Genomic DNA, 12,553 nt, shown 5'->3' with positions numbered 1-12,553 from the left:
AGAAGTTGTTGCAGGTGTTACATTTGAGTTTGTATTCACCTGTGTGGTTGTATTTGTTTGTGTGTGTTGTATATGTGTTGAGATGTTTTTTGTAGAGTAGGGCCTATTATTTGTTCTATATGCGATATTGTAATTTAATTTCTTGAATGAGGTTGCAAACTTGTGTGTGTTTTTGTTTTCGTATGTTAGTGTGATGTATTTTTTTTTGTTCTTGTGTTTGTGTTGTATTCTTATGTTAACATACAATTTAACACATGAATGATATATAATACGTTTTCCAAAGTATTATTTTATAATTATATTAGTAATACCGTGGAAACGGACATTACATCCTCCATAATGATAGTGATATTATAATGATAGTAGTGGTTGCGGTAGTACTAGTAGTTATAGTAGCAGTAGTAGTAGTAGTAATATTCATCTAGAAATGAGATAGTCAACTTTTATATAATACGTATGTGATTTGAACAATTATAGACTCTTCTTAATAAAAATGGCAATGCTTCTAATGAGGCATGTAACCTTCCGTAAGAAAGGACAGTGTTTTAAAGATTCTCATAAAGAAACAAAGATAAGTTACTCTGCTAGCAATTGGGAAATATGTAGTCCCTAGCATATCAGGGATACAATTGCCTCCTTAAAGCCAACCAGAATTTTTCTGAGACCATACGTGTACTCAGGTGTCCAGTGTGACGTCGTGCAACATGTTTGGACTCGCGTTAGGAATGCGTGCTGGTTAGAGTTCTCACGGGGCAAGGAATTTCTTACGAAATTTCGGCCAGTGCATGAAACCGGCACCCACCCACTATCGTGATGAATTTGGGGAGCTATGATAGGTAGCGAAATCGGAGTTCGTAAACCAACCGTAAGAGCTTCGAGGGGTCATCGTGCTGACCAGACATTACTCCAGTTCTGGTTGGATGATAGTTCGCCTCTGTTGCGTCATGTGATCACGAGGCCAGCAGTCGGTTGGTCGACCTTGGCCCTCTTGGGCTCTCGTGGTAAGAATTATTATTATATAATAGAAAAAAGAGCATTTTCTGCGGACCTCTGGAAAAAGAACTAAGGCAGAGACTAGTGAAGTGCTCTTTATGGAGCGTGGCATTGTATGAGGCAGAAACATAGACATTACGACGAAGTGAAGAGAAGCGAATAGAAACAATTGAAATGTGGATATGGAGAAGAATGGAACGTGTGAAGTGGACAGAGAGAGTAAGAAAGGAAGCTGTATTGGAAAAAGTGGGTGAAGAAAGAATGATACTGAAACTGGTCAAGAAGAGGAAAAGGAATTGGTTGGGTCACTGGCTGAGAAGAAATTGCTTATTGAAGGATGCACTGGAAGGAACGGTGAACGAGAGAAGAGTTCGGGTAGAAGAAGATATCAGATCATAGAAGACATTAAAATATATGTATTATATGAGGAAACGAACAGGAAGGCAGAGAATAGGAAATATTGGAGGAAACTGGGTTTGCAGTGAAAGACCTACAGAACACTAAATGAATGAAGTGAATACCGACAGTAGCAATAATTTAATAATTTTTTTCCGGATTTCTCCGCAATACCTTTCACTAGGATTGGAAAGGGAACAGGCCATTGCCCTTTGTGTTGATATAGTGCTAGTATTCGCCTGGAGCGATTTGAGAATAACGAAAAATCCAAATCAGTATACTTAAACCCCGAACCTCCCGAATGGAAGACGAAACCAATAACTATCCCCCACCATGCTCGGTATGATGATGATGATGATGATGATGATGATGATGATGATAATAATAATAATAATAATAATAATAATAATAATAATAATAATAATAACAATAATAATAGTCTAATAAGTATATCAATTAATAGCGTTAAATTACCAGTGCATTCCGAATGATGTAACTAAATCTTAACAAAGACTCTGTACTGATTTTCAACCTATTGTATTAGGGCTAAGCCTAAACATATAATACTATATCGCCCTTCAAACGCGGCAACTACTCCTTCAGATGTGTCAGGCGGGTTAGCCTATTTATTCGACCAGAACGAAAAATATTTTAAACTAGTCACAAAATTCTAAGGGATACTCATTCATAAGTTAGTGTGACAATAAAATACTTACATAGTTATAATAATAATAATCATCATCATCGAAGCTATCGTTGTGATCGGATTCATTATCACCAACTACATTATCGATAGTTCTCATTGTTAACATCATCTTCACTAGTATCATTAATACCGTCAATATAGTCATTATCGTCACGGTCATCACTGCCAGCGTCTTCGTCTTCATCGTTATCATCTTCATAATATTTATCCCCTTCATCATACTTATCGTCTTTATCACAGTCACCATAGTCGTCTACGTCATAGTTATCTTAGCCATTTTCGTCATAGTCATCATAGTCGTTTTCGTCGGTCATCATAGTCGTCTTCGTCAGTCATCATAGTCGTCTTCGTCAGTCATCATAGTCGTCTTCGTCAGTCATCATAGTCGTCTTCGTTAGTCATCACGGTCGTCTACGTCAGTCATCACACTCGTCTTCGTCAGTCATCATAGTCGTCTTCGTCAGTCATCATAGTCGTCTTCGTCAGTCATCATAGTCGTTTTCGTCGGTCATCATAGTTTTCGTCAGTCATCATAGTCGTCTTCGTCTGTCATCATAGTCGTCTTCGTCAGTCATCAAAGTCGTCTTCGTCAGTCATCATAGTCGTCGTCAGTCATCATAGTCGTCTACGTTAGTCATCACACTCGTCTTCGTCAGTCATCACAGTCGTCTTCGTCAGTCATCATAGTCGTCTTCGTCAGTCATCATAGTCGTCTTCGTCAGTCATCATAGTCGTCTTCGTCAATCATCATAGTCGTTTTCGTCGGTCATCATAGTCATCTTCGTCAGTCATCATAGTCGTCTTCGTCAGTCATCATAGTCGTCGTCAGTCATCATAGTCGTCTTCGTCAGTCATCATAATCGTCTACGTTAGTCATCACACTCGTCTTCGTCAGTCATCATAGTCGTCTTCGTCAGTCATCATAGCCGTCTTTGTCAGTCATCATAGTCGTCTTTGTCAGTCATCATAGTCGTCTATGTCATAATCATCGTAGTCGTCTTTGTCACAGTCCTCATCGTCGTCTTCGTTATAGTTAATATAGTTATCGTTAACATTGTCGTCTTCATCACAGTTATTATCGTCGTATTTATCACAGTTATCGTCTTCGTCATATTCATCATAATCGTCTTCGTCACAGTCATCATCGTCGTCTTCATCATAATTATTAATATCGCCATCGTTATCATCGTCGTCTTCATCATAGTTATCGTCATCTTCACTATAGTTAAAACCGTCATATACATCACAGTTAACATTGTCGTCTTCACCACAGTTGTCATCGTGGTCTTCACCGCAGTTTTGTTGTCTTCATTATACTTAACATTGTCGTTTTCGTTACAGTTATCATCGTCGTCTTCTTTACAGTTATCACTGTCGTCTTCGTTACAGTTACCATCGTCTTCTTCACCGCAGTTAATATTGCCGTCCTCGTCATAGTATCATCGCCGTATTCATCACAATTGTCATCGCTATCACTCGCACACCCAGTAAAGTAATGTCGTAAGTCGAATATCATGTATTATTTTCGTAAATTATTTCCAACGCTGTTTTACTAGTTGGATATATAAAATAATAATAATAAAATAGTAAATTTCAAAGGTTTTGGTACATATTTATTAAAATATTTCACAGCAACATTTTACTAGAATAGCATATCCTTACAAATCACAATTTTCGAGTTACGACACAATTTTACTAGGAGTGCGCATTGTCGTCTTCGTCATAGTTTGTTAACATCGTCGTATTCATCACAGTTTTCATCGTTGTCTTCACCACACTTATCACTGTCGTCTTCATCACAGTTATTGTCTTCTTCACTACAGCTATCGTCATTTTCATTACAGTTATCACCATTGTCTTCTTCACAGTAATAATCGTCCTACTTATTACAGTTCATCGTCGCCTTCATCACAGTTATAATCGTTCCTTCATCATAGTTATAATCGCCGTCTTCATCACAGTTGTCATAGTCGTCTTCATCATAGTTATCATACTCGTCTTCACCACAGGCGTCAACGTCGTCTTCATCACAGTTGTCATCGTCGTCTTCATCATAGTTATCACCGTCATATTCATCACAGTTGCCATCGTCGTCTTCATCATAGTTATCATCGTCGTATTTATTACAATTATCGTCTTCGTTACAGTTATCATCGTCGTCTTCGTCACAGTTAACACTGTCGTCTTCGTCATAATTTTCATAGTCGTCTTCATCACAGGCGTCAACGTCGTCTTCATCACAATTGTCATCGTCGTCTTCATCATAGTTATCACCGTCATATTCATCACAGTTGCCATCGTCGTCTTCATCATAGTTATCATCGTCGTATTTATTACAATTATCGTCTTCGTTACAGTTATCATCGTCGTCTTCGTCACAGTTAACACTGTCGTCTTCGTCATAATTTTCATAGTCGTCTTCATCACAGGCGTCAACGTCGTCTTCATCACAATTGTCATCGTCGCATTCATTACAGTTGTCGTCTTCGTTACAGTTAACACTGTCGTCTTCGTCATAATTTTCATAGTCGTCTTCATCACAGGCGTCAACGTCGTCTTCATCACAATTGTCATCGTCGTCTTCATCATAGTTTTCATCGTCGCATTCATTACAGTTGTCGTCTTCGTTACAGTTATCATCGTCGTCTTCGTCACAGTTAACACTGTCGTCTTCGTCATAATTTTCATAGTCGTCTTCATCACAGGCGTCAACGTCGTCTTCATCACAATTGTCATCGTCGTCTTCATCATAGTTATCACCGTCATATTCATCACAGTTGCCATCGTCGTCTTCATCATAGTTATCATCGTCGTATTTATTACAATTATCGTCTTCGTTACAGTTATCATCGTCGTCTTCGTCACAGTTAACACTGTCGTCTTCGTCATAATTTTCATAGTCGTCTTCATCACAGGCGTCAACGTCGTCTTCATCACAATTGTCATCGTCGCATTCATTACAGTTGTCGTCTTCGTTACAGTTAACACTGTCGTCTTCGTCATAATTTTCATAGTCGTCTTCATCACAGGCGTCAACGTCGTCTTCATCACAATTGTCATCGTCGTCTTCATCATAGTTTTCATCGTCGCATTCATTACAGTTGTCGTCTTCGTTACAGTTATCATCGTCGTCTTCGTCACAGTTAACACTGTCGTCTTCGTCATAATTTTCATAGTCGTCTTGATCACAGGCGTCAACGTCGTCTTCATCACAGTTGTCACCGTCGTCTTCATCATAGTTATCCTCTTCTCCACAGTTGTCATCGTCGTCTTCACCATGGATATCGACATCTTCATCAGCGTTATCATCTTCATCATATGGCTGACAGTAATGCTGTTTTCAATTTTGCACATTTAAAGTGATATATTTCAGACGTCCACTAATGTACTACGGCTGTATTACCGAAAAATCACTGTGAAGTGTAGGAAAATAAGAGTATATATAAGTAATGCAATAAGCAGGACGACAGACCTTCGATTTCTTTTGAAATATGAATAACATCTACTTTGTTATGTTACTGACTCTTCATAACCACAAGAGTTCATAAACTATTAAGCCTATTGAATAAACAAAGAAACGAAGATGACGGGTTCTAGTCTGAGTAATATCCCCTCAGGAGAAGTTACATTTGCAATACATCCCACCTATTGGAAGTTAGCCGAGCCCTGACCCACATCCACCAGCGCTCGACAGAAGGCATTGTTACATCGAGTCACATGTTCACATTGTGTGCCAGATGACGCAACACTCGGATACGCCGTCTTTGAAGAGTTTGCTGTCAGGTGTGTCAACAACTCAGACTGTATATTATGACTAAATGTTTGTAAGGGATGAGCAAGATATAATTACTGAACTAGAATCGTACAAAAATATTGTTACTGAACAGACTGAAATCCAGCCACATCTGAGATAACTGATGACAAGTTACCAGAGGGGTTCTAATTCACTGGAAGATCCTGTGAGATCTACAGTATGCTCCGAATATTTCGTTCACATCCGGAGATCGCAATCCAAGTCTTGGAGAGTTGAAGCCCATAGTGAACAAAGCATTTTCTTTCTTTCTCCTACCACTATTTCACTACCTGATTAAGCAAGTTATAACATAACTGTAGAGGTGAACGAAGCCCGTTTACGCAAAGATACTTGCCGTGGAATGAAAATTAATGTACCAAAATCTATTTCATTTTTACCGATTTTAATTACTTTTCCAGATAACTGAAAATAAAATATTCACAGTCACTAACAGAAGTTCTAGCTTCTCTTACAAATTTTGTACCACACAAAATAAACAAGCATAACCTATCCACCTGATATCTTGGAAGCAGTGCAGCACGTAATGCATCTGACGCTAGGAATTTTATTTGGAAATATACCTGGGAAGATTAGACCTGAGCCAAACATGCGCAAAGGAAAAGTGACTTCCTCTCTTCCGCCGGCCGCCACAGAGGACATGATGTCATCATGGTCTATTGCGCATACCAACGTTTGACTCATGTTCTACCAAATACGCGCAGAGAAGAAACTTCCTCTCTTTCGTCGGCCACTATAGAGGAGATGATGCCTCAGGTCTTACCATACACGCGCAGAGGGGAAAATACAAGCAGTCTATACAATCCCCCATTATAATATTTAATACAGACGTGAATGTGTCATCAAAATAAAATATTACTTTCTTATTACAAATTTTGTGCATAAAGAATCATTTTTGATTCTCATGTTCTTCGTTACATTCATGCCTATGTTACATAACTACAATCTTGCAATGAACTTTATAGTCCATATCCGTAAACAATATAAGAAAAACTCAGAAATGCATCGAATTCACTGTTTATATGTCAAATTTATCAAGAAGTAGGCCTATTTCAGAATGTCAAGTATGGTGAAAACGTCATCGTTAACAATATCAGCAACAACGTCCAATCATACCTAGACGTTCCGTTCGATCCTCAATTTTGTGTTAAGTTTAAACAAACAATCCAAATTCACACTTAATGGGACTCCCTATTCATGTGGTCATCATGATACCAGAACGTTGCTACAGGACGAAAGGGATTCAAGAGCTGTGCACTCAGCAATACGAAAGGTAGACCTACATAAATTTTCACTTCTTGACCTGGGATTGAACCCTGATCCGCTATAATTTTACGCAGAAATCCTACCACTTGGACTAAAGAGATAAAATAGGCCTATTGATGACAATTTATAATAATGTATCTTTCCTCTCTTGTGGAGTTCTACAACAGTCATTAAAATTTCAAAGTAGAAGATTATATTAAGTTATCTAACTTATATTTTACTTTTTCTTGAATATGTAAAAAGTGCAATAACTAAGACTACAAAAACATGTGCCTCTGAGATACGGTTATATGAAGAGTGGTAGCGAATAAAACAAGGATACATAAATTAATTATATCAGTATAACAGAAGTCCAGTCAGCAAAAATAAGCTCCTTTTTCCTTCGTATAATTCTGCATAAGCTGCTACCAGAAAAGCAAAAGGAGGAAAGCGATGAAAAAGGAAGCTTTTAACAGAAAATGGAGCATCTTCTTCGACCTCTGGAAAAAAAGAACTAAGGAAGAGACAAGTGATGTGCTTTGTGTGGAGTGTGGCATTGTGCGGGGGCAGAAACCTGGACATTACGACGAAGTGAACAGAAGCGAATAGAAGCATTGGAAATGTGGATATGGAGAAGAATTGAGCGTATGAAATGGACAGACAGAATAAGAAATGAAGCTGTGTTGGAAAGAGTGGGTGAAGAAAGAAAGATGCTGAAACTGATCAGGAAGAGAAAAAGGAATTGGTTGGATCACTGGCTGAAAGAAACTGCCTACTGAAGGATGCACTGGAAAGAATGATGAACGGGAGAAGAGTTCGGAGTAGAAAAGATGTCAGATGATAGACGACATTAAGATATATGGATCATATTCGGAGAATATGAGAAAGGCAGAAAATGGGAAAGATTGAAAAATGCTGGTTTTGCAGTGAAAGAATTGCCCTTAGGCAGAACACTGTGTATTTAATTCTGCATAATATGGATATGACACAGTTCCTTGACCTTGTTTGAATAAGTGACGTTGTTGACACGGATAAGAAAGATTCTGCAGTTTCTCTCGACTTCACAAACTTCAATCTGCAGTGCAGAAAATGTGAGGTCAGGGAATATCTCGGCGCACAGGAAATTCACGACCAAATCTGTATTCGTAAGATAAGATCAATAGGTTTTCATCCCAGCGCTCTGTCTTCACACATGCATATATGTGTGTATACGTATGTGTATAAATAATATAGTTCCATATAATTTATAGTACTGTACTACATATGATATTCACAATTTTGATTAACAACTTTCAATTAAGTATGTACGTACGTACGTACGTATTTATGTATGTATGTATTATGTATGTATGTATGATGTATGTATGCCTATGTATGTATGATGTATGTATGCCTATGCATGTATGTATGTAAAAAAATAATTATAATTTATTTAACGACGCTCGCAACTGCAGAGGTTATATCAGCGTCGAAGGAGTAATGCATCGTGTTCTTACTAATCTGCAATGCTACTTAGACTGGTTGACACATACATTCAGGTTCTGTAATTAATTACTAAACGAAACGTTTCCGACAAGGGTTCCTATTACGAAATTTGTTCATAATGATATGCGCTACCATCCCTAAAAGTTTGTAACAAAGTCACAGAATTACCCTGAAAATGCGTAAATGTAATGAATAGGCGTTAAGGTCAGTGTCATCGTAAATTTAATAACGCTATTTTGTCAAAATGAATGTAACAGTGATGTGACGTGCTGTTTAATTGTCTGTCTTCTTTCAAATTAACTACTCAGACGGCCTTTGGCTCCCTTGCTGACAGTTAAATAATAATATTAATAATTCAGTGTCTTAAGTAAATAACTTTGGCGCAATTAAAGGTTGACAAGGAAATGCGTGTTTATTGCACTCCTTCGAGGAAGTAATAAATTATAATTTATGTTAGTGTGTATTTGCGTATAATGGATCATTATATGTGTTTGCACTTGTCCCTGCAAAAGATTGACTGCAGTTTATAACTGTTTCATATGTTTGCTGTTCTTCGATGGACTGTATTAAATGAAGACTAATTTTAACAATGAACACAGGAGTGGGATGTCAACGACCACATTCCAACGTCATATCTGGTTAAGTTGTTGGTTGATTTTATTGCAAGACATGGTTACTATTAGTAGAATGTCAACACAACATGGCTTTTGATACGGCACCGATTGGAAATATATCATAACATGACTGTCACTGTTCTTAGAGATCACAAGTATTAAAAGAATGACATCACGGTTACCAACACTTAAAAAGAGATCAACAAATCAGATCACTATTACTCAACTGACTTACAACACAGCTGTCGTAACTATTATTCAAATTACTGTTAGCCACAAGATATAAATTATCCCAGTTGCTATTATTAAAATAATATCAACATATCCCAGTCACTGTTATTCAACCGATTTATAACACAGCTGTTGTCACTACACCGTGTCCCGCTTAGAGGGTTCGTGAAATAAATGCTCACCACTTAAAACCAGATAAAGATATCGTTGAGATTTACACCTGACAAGATAAAAAAAAACTGTCCAAGTTTACGCAACAAAGTTTGAAAACAACTGAATGCGTAACCTTCGTTTGTTTGTTGCTGAAAGCCTGGCGCCATTTTGTAGGAGAACACGCCATGGTCAACATGTGGACACCAGAACAGAAAGTTCAGTGCGCGCTATGACTAGCAGAAGAAAAATTTGTTACGCAAGTACAACGCCGTGTTCTTTGTACATGGAGGACCCATTGCCTGGCCAACCAGGTCATCCGATCTGACTCCCTTGGACTTTTTTTTCTGAGGCTTTATGAAGTATACTGTGTACCAAAGAGGAAGAGCTAACACTTTGGTGGAACTGAGGCAACGCATCACAAATTCAGCTGCGCTAGTGACTTCACAGATGCTACAGAACAATTGGCGGGAGGTTGAATACCATTAGATGTCAGCAGACCAATTCAAGGCGCACACATCGAGTTGCATTCAGCATTCTCCGAAACTCTGAGAGTTTTTACATCAAGTTATGTAAAAAAAAAAAAAAAAGGTATGTTAATAAACCATTATTTACACTTGAATTTATCACTTATTTCTCGATCCCTCTAAGCGGAACACGGTGTATTATTCAATTATGATAATATGTATGTATTAAAGCTGCGACCCACCATTGTTTTTATTTCAGTAGTGTGTTTATCGTTATCATAACCAGACAGCGGATTTTCGGTCCCGATACTGAACGTTAAGTGTATGTCAGTTGCAGAGAGGTCATTGAACTCATTGCTACACTCCCTCCGTATGCCAAGGGAGCTGACGTCTTGTAGCTGTGTAGGACCGAAAATCCGCTGTCGAATCATAACTATGGATTTGCCAATGCTGGCAATACATTTAAAAGTAACCGTATATTTTCTATTCCGATCTCCTAGGTTAACAAATTACGTTAGTAGAATAATTATGCTCTTTGTGTACAAGTATTACAGTTAGTCAAAACCGTCCACAATATACCACATGATTTCACCAGTGCCGTAAGATATTCTCATGCAAACTAAAACGTAATGACTTCTATTATGAGGGGTAACTTGTACCATAAAGTTAATAATTAATATGAAACGATTTTCCATGCAATAAAATTTGAATACATCAATGCTGTCATAGCAACACTTTCTTCATATACCATCATATCAAACTACATATCAATACAAATTGTATATATTTCTTTATTTATATTATTTTATAACGCTGACAAACAAAAGAAACAGCGTATGAAAGACGTTTATAATATTATATAGTTATTGTATTCGTCAAAATTAGGACATTCACTTCGTTTGTGTCCTAAACTTTGACTCATGAAATACAGTAGACTCTGTATTGTTATAAACTAGTTCCATAATAAACTATTATTTTATTAGTAGCTTCAAATGACCAAAAAATAGTAAAGAATAGTTTACCATCTACAGGGTGTTCTGAAAAAAAGGTTGCAGTATCTAGAGAGGAGGTAGTATGCATCAAAACAACAAATAAAAGTCCTACAAACATTAGTCCTAAAATTAATGTTTTCTGAGAAATGAGAAAATGTTTACCATCACTGCAAGAGTAGCATATCTTCCACTGTGTGATCTTCGGCAAGAAACAAATAGCCTAAAGGAATAGAATGCAACCGTTTGTCACTACGTATTACACAGCACGCCTTTGTTTGTGTTTGTATGAAGAGGATGCTGAAAGCAGACGGCAGTACGTTAAGAGTAATCGTACTACTGCAGTAGCATTACTATACCAGTCAGGTAAGTTAGTTTCGTATCTGTAATACGTAGTAACAAACGGATGCATTCTGTTTCATTTCCTACCAAAGAGCTCACAGTGGAAGATATGCTGCTCTTACAGTGATGGTTAACATTTTCTCATTTCTCAGAAGATATTAATGTTAGGATCCATGTTTGTAGAACTTTAATTTCTTGTTTTGATGCATACTACATCCCCTCTAAATATTGGAACTTTTTTTAGAACACTCTGTATTACCCTGAGGTCAATAAATGGTAGATCAAGGTCAATAAGAGATGGGACAAAAATCTCTGACAGTTAGGCCGAGATCTGTGACACGTAGTCCCAAGCTCAGTAATAGATAGGAAGATCCGTAACAAATAATCCCAAGATCTCCGAAAGGTAGACCGAGATCTGTGACTGCTCCGCTGTCTCTGATAAGGTTAGAGAGTTTGATGCGGGGATAGCTATCTCGTGTACCCGCAATAGTATTCATGAAACGACGGACAGTTTACTTAATCTCTCATTATACCACGAGAATCATGAAAATTTACCATGGCTTGTAATCACAAATCTTATCAATAGATTATCACACGCTATTGTTGATTCTTCTATTTTAATGCTGTGATGGTTTGTTCCAAACAACAGACTAGCGTTGTCACAGTAGCCTATATGCAAAAGCGCTTATTTTTATGAATATGTGACTATTATCATACTGTACGCTTAAATACGTACTAGTTAGAGGTCTAAGTTATATGTTTTTCGTGTTGGTAACTTTGAGAAATCAATAGTATGTAGGCCTATGTATGTATGTATGTATGTATGTATGTATGTATGTATGTATGTAGGTATGTATGTATCCTATGTATATACTGTATGCACTTCTTTTGTATAGACTGCACTCTAATTTGGAATAAGAAATTTTGGGAAAAACATCAAGTTTTCTACGTCACAATCGGATTATGCATGTGGCGACGTTGTGAATACTTATGTTGCTACTTAACGGTTCTGAAATATCACGCGGATCTAACAATCACGACCACTGAAAGTAATACTGTATGCATTCTGGAGATATATCGTATAGATAAGGAAATCGTAACGGCAAATGTGACCGGTTACGCAT

General features: G+C 37.5%; 1 protein-coding gene and 1 long non-coding RNA gene across 2 annotated transcripts in view; one reads left to right on the top strand and one right to left on the bottom strand.

The window, feature by feature from the left end:
* Positions 1-12,553, top strand: part of Wnt10 (Wnt oncogene analog 10) — a 396,687-nt gene that overhangs the window by 183,255 nt on the left and 200,879 nt on the right. The window lies entirely within an intron of this gene.
* The window catches only part of LOC138710812 (uncharacterized), a 267,549-nt gene that overhangs the window by 195,229 nt on the left and 59,767 nt on the right, over positions 1-12,553 (bottom strand). The gene's annotated exons all lie outside the window — the stretch shown is intronic.

This window comes from Periplaneta americana, chromosome 12 (genome assembly GCF_040183065.1).
Source record: "Periplaneta americana isolate PAMFEO1 chromosome 12, P.americana_PAMFEO1_priV1, whole genome shotgun sequence".
In the NCBI taxonomy this organism is placed as follows: Eukaryota; Metazoa; Arthropoda; class Insecta; order Blattodea; family Blattidae; genus Periplaneta; species Periplaneta americana.
Note: the sequence above shows the minus strand (reverse complement) of the source record. Positions and strands in the feature narration are given on the sequence as shown.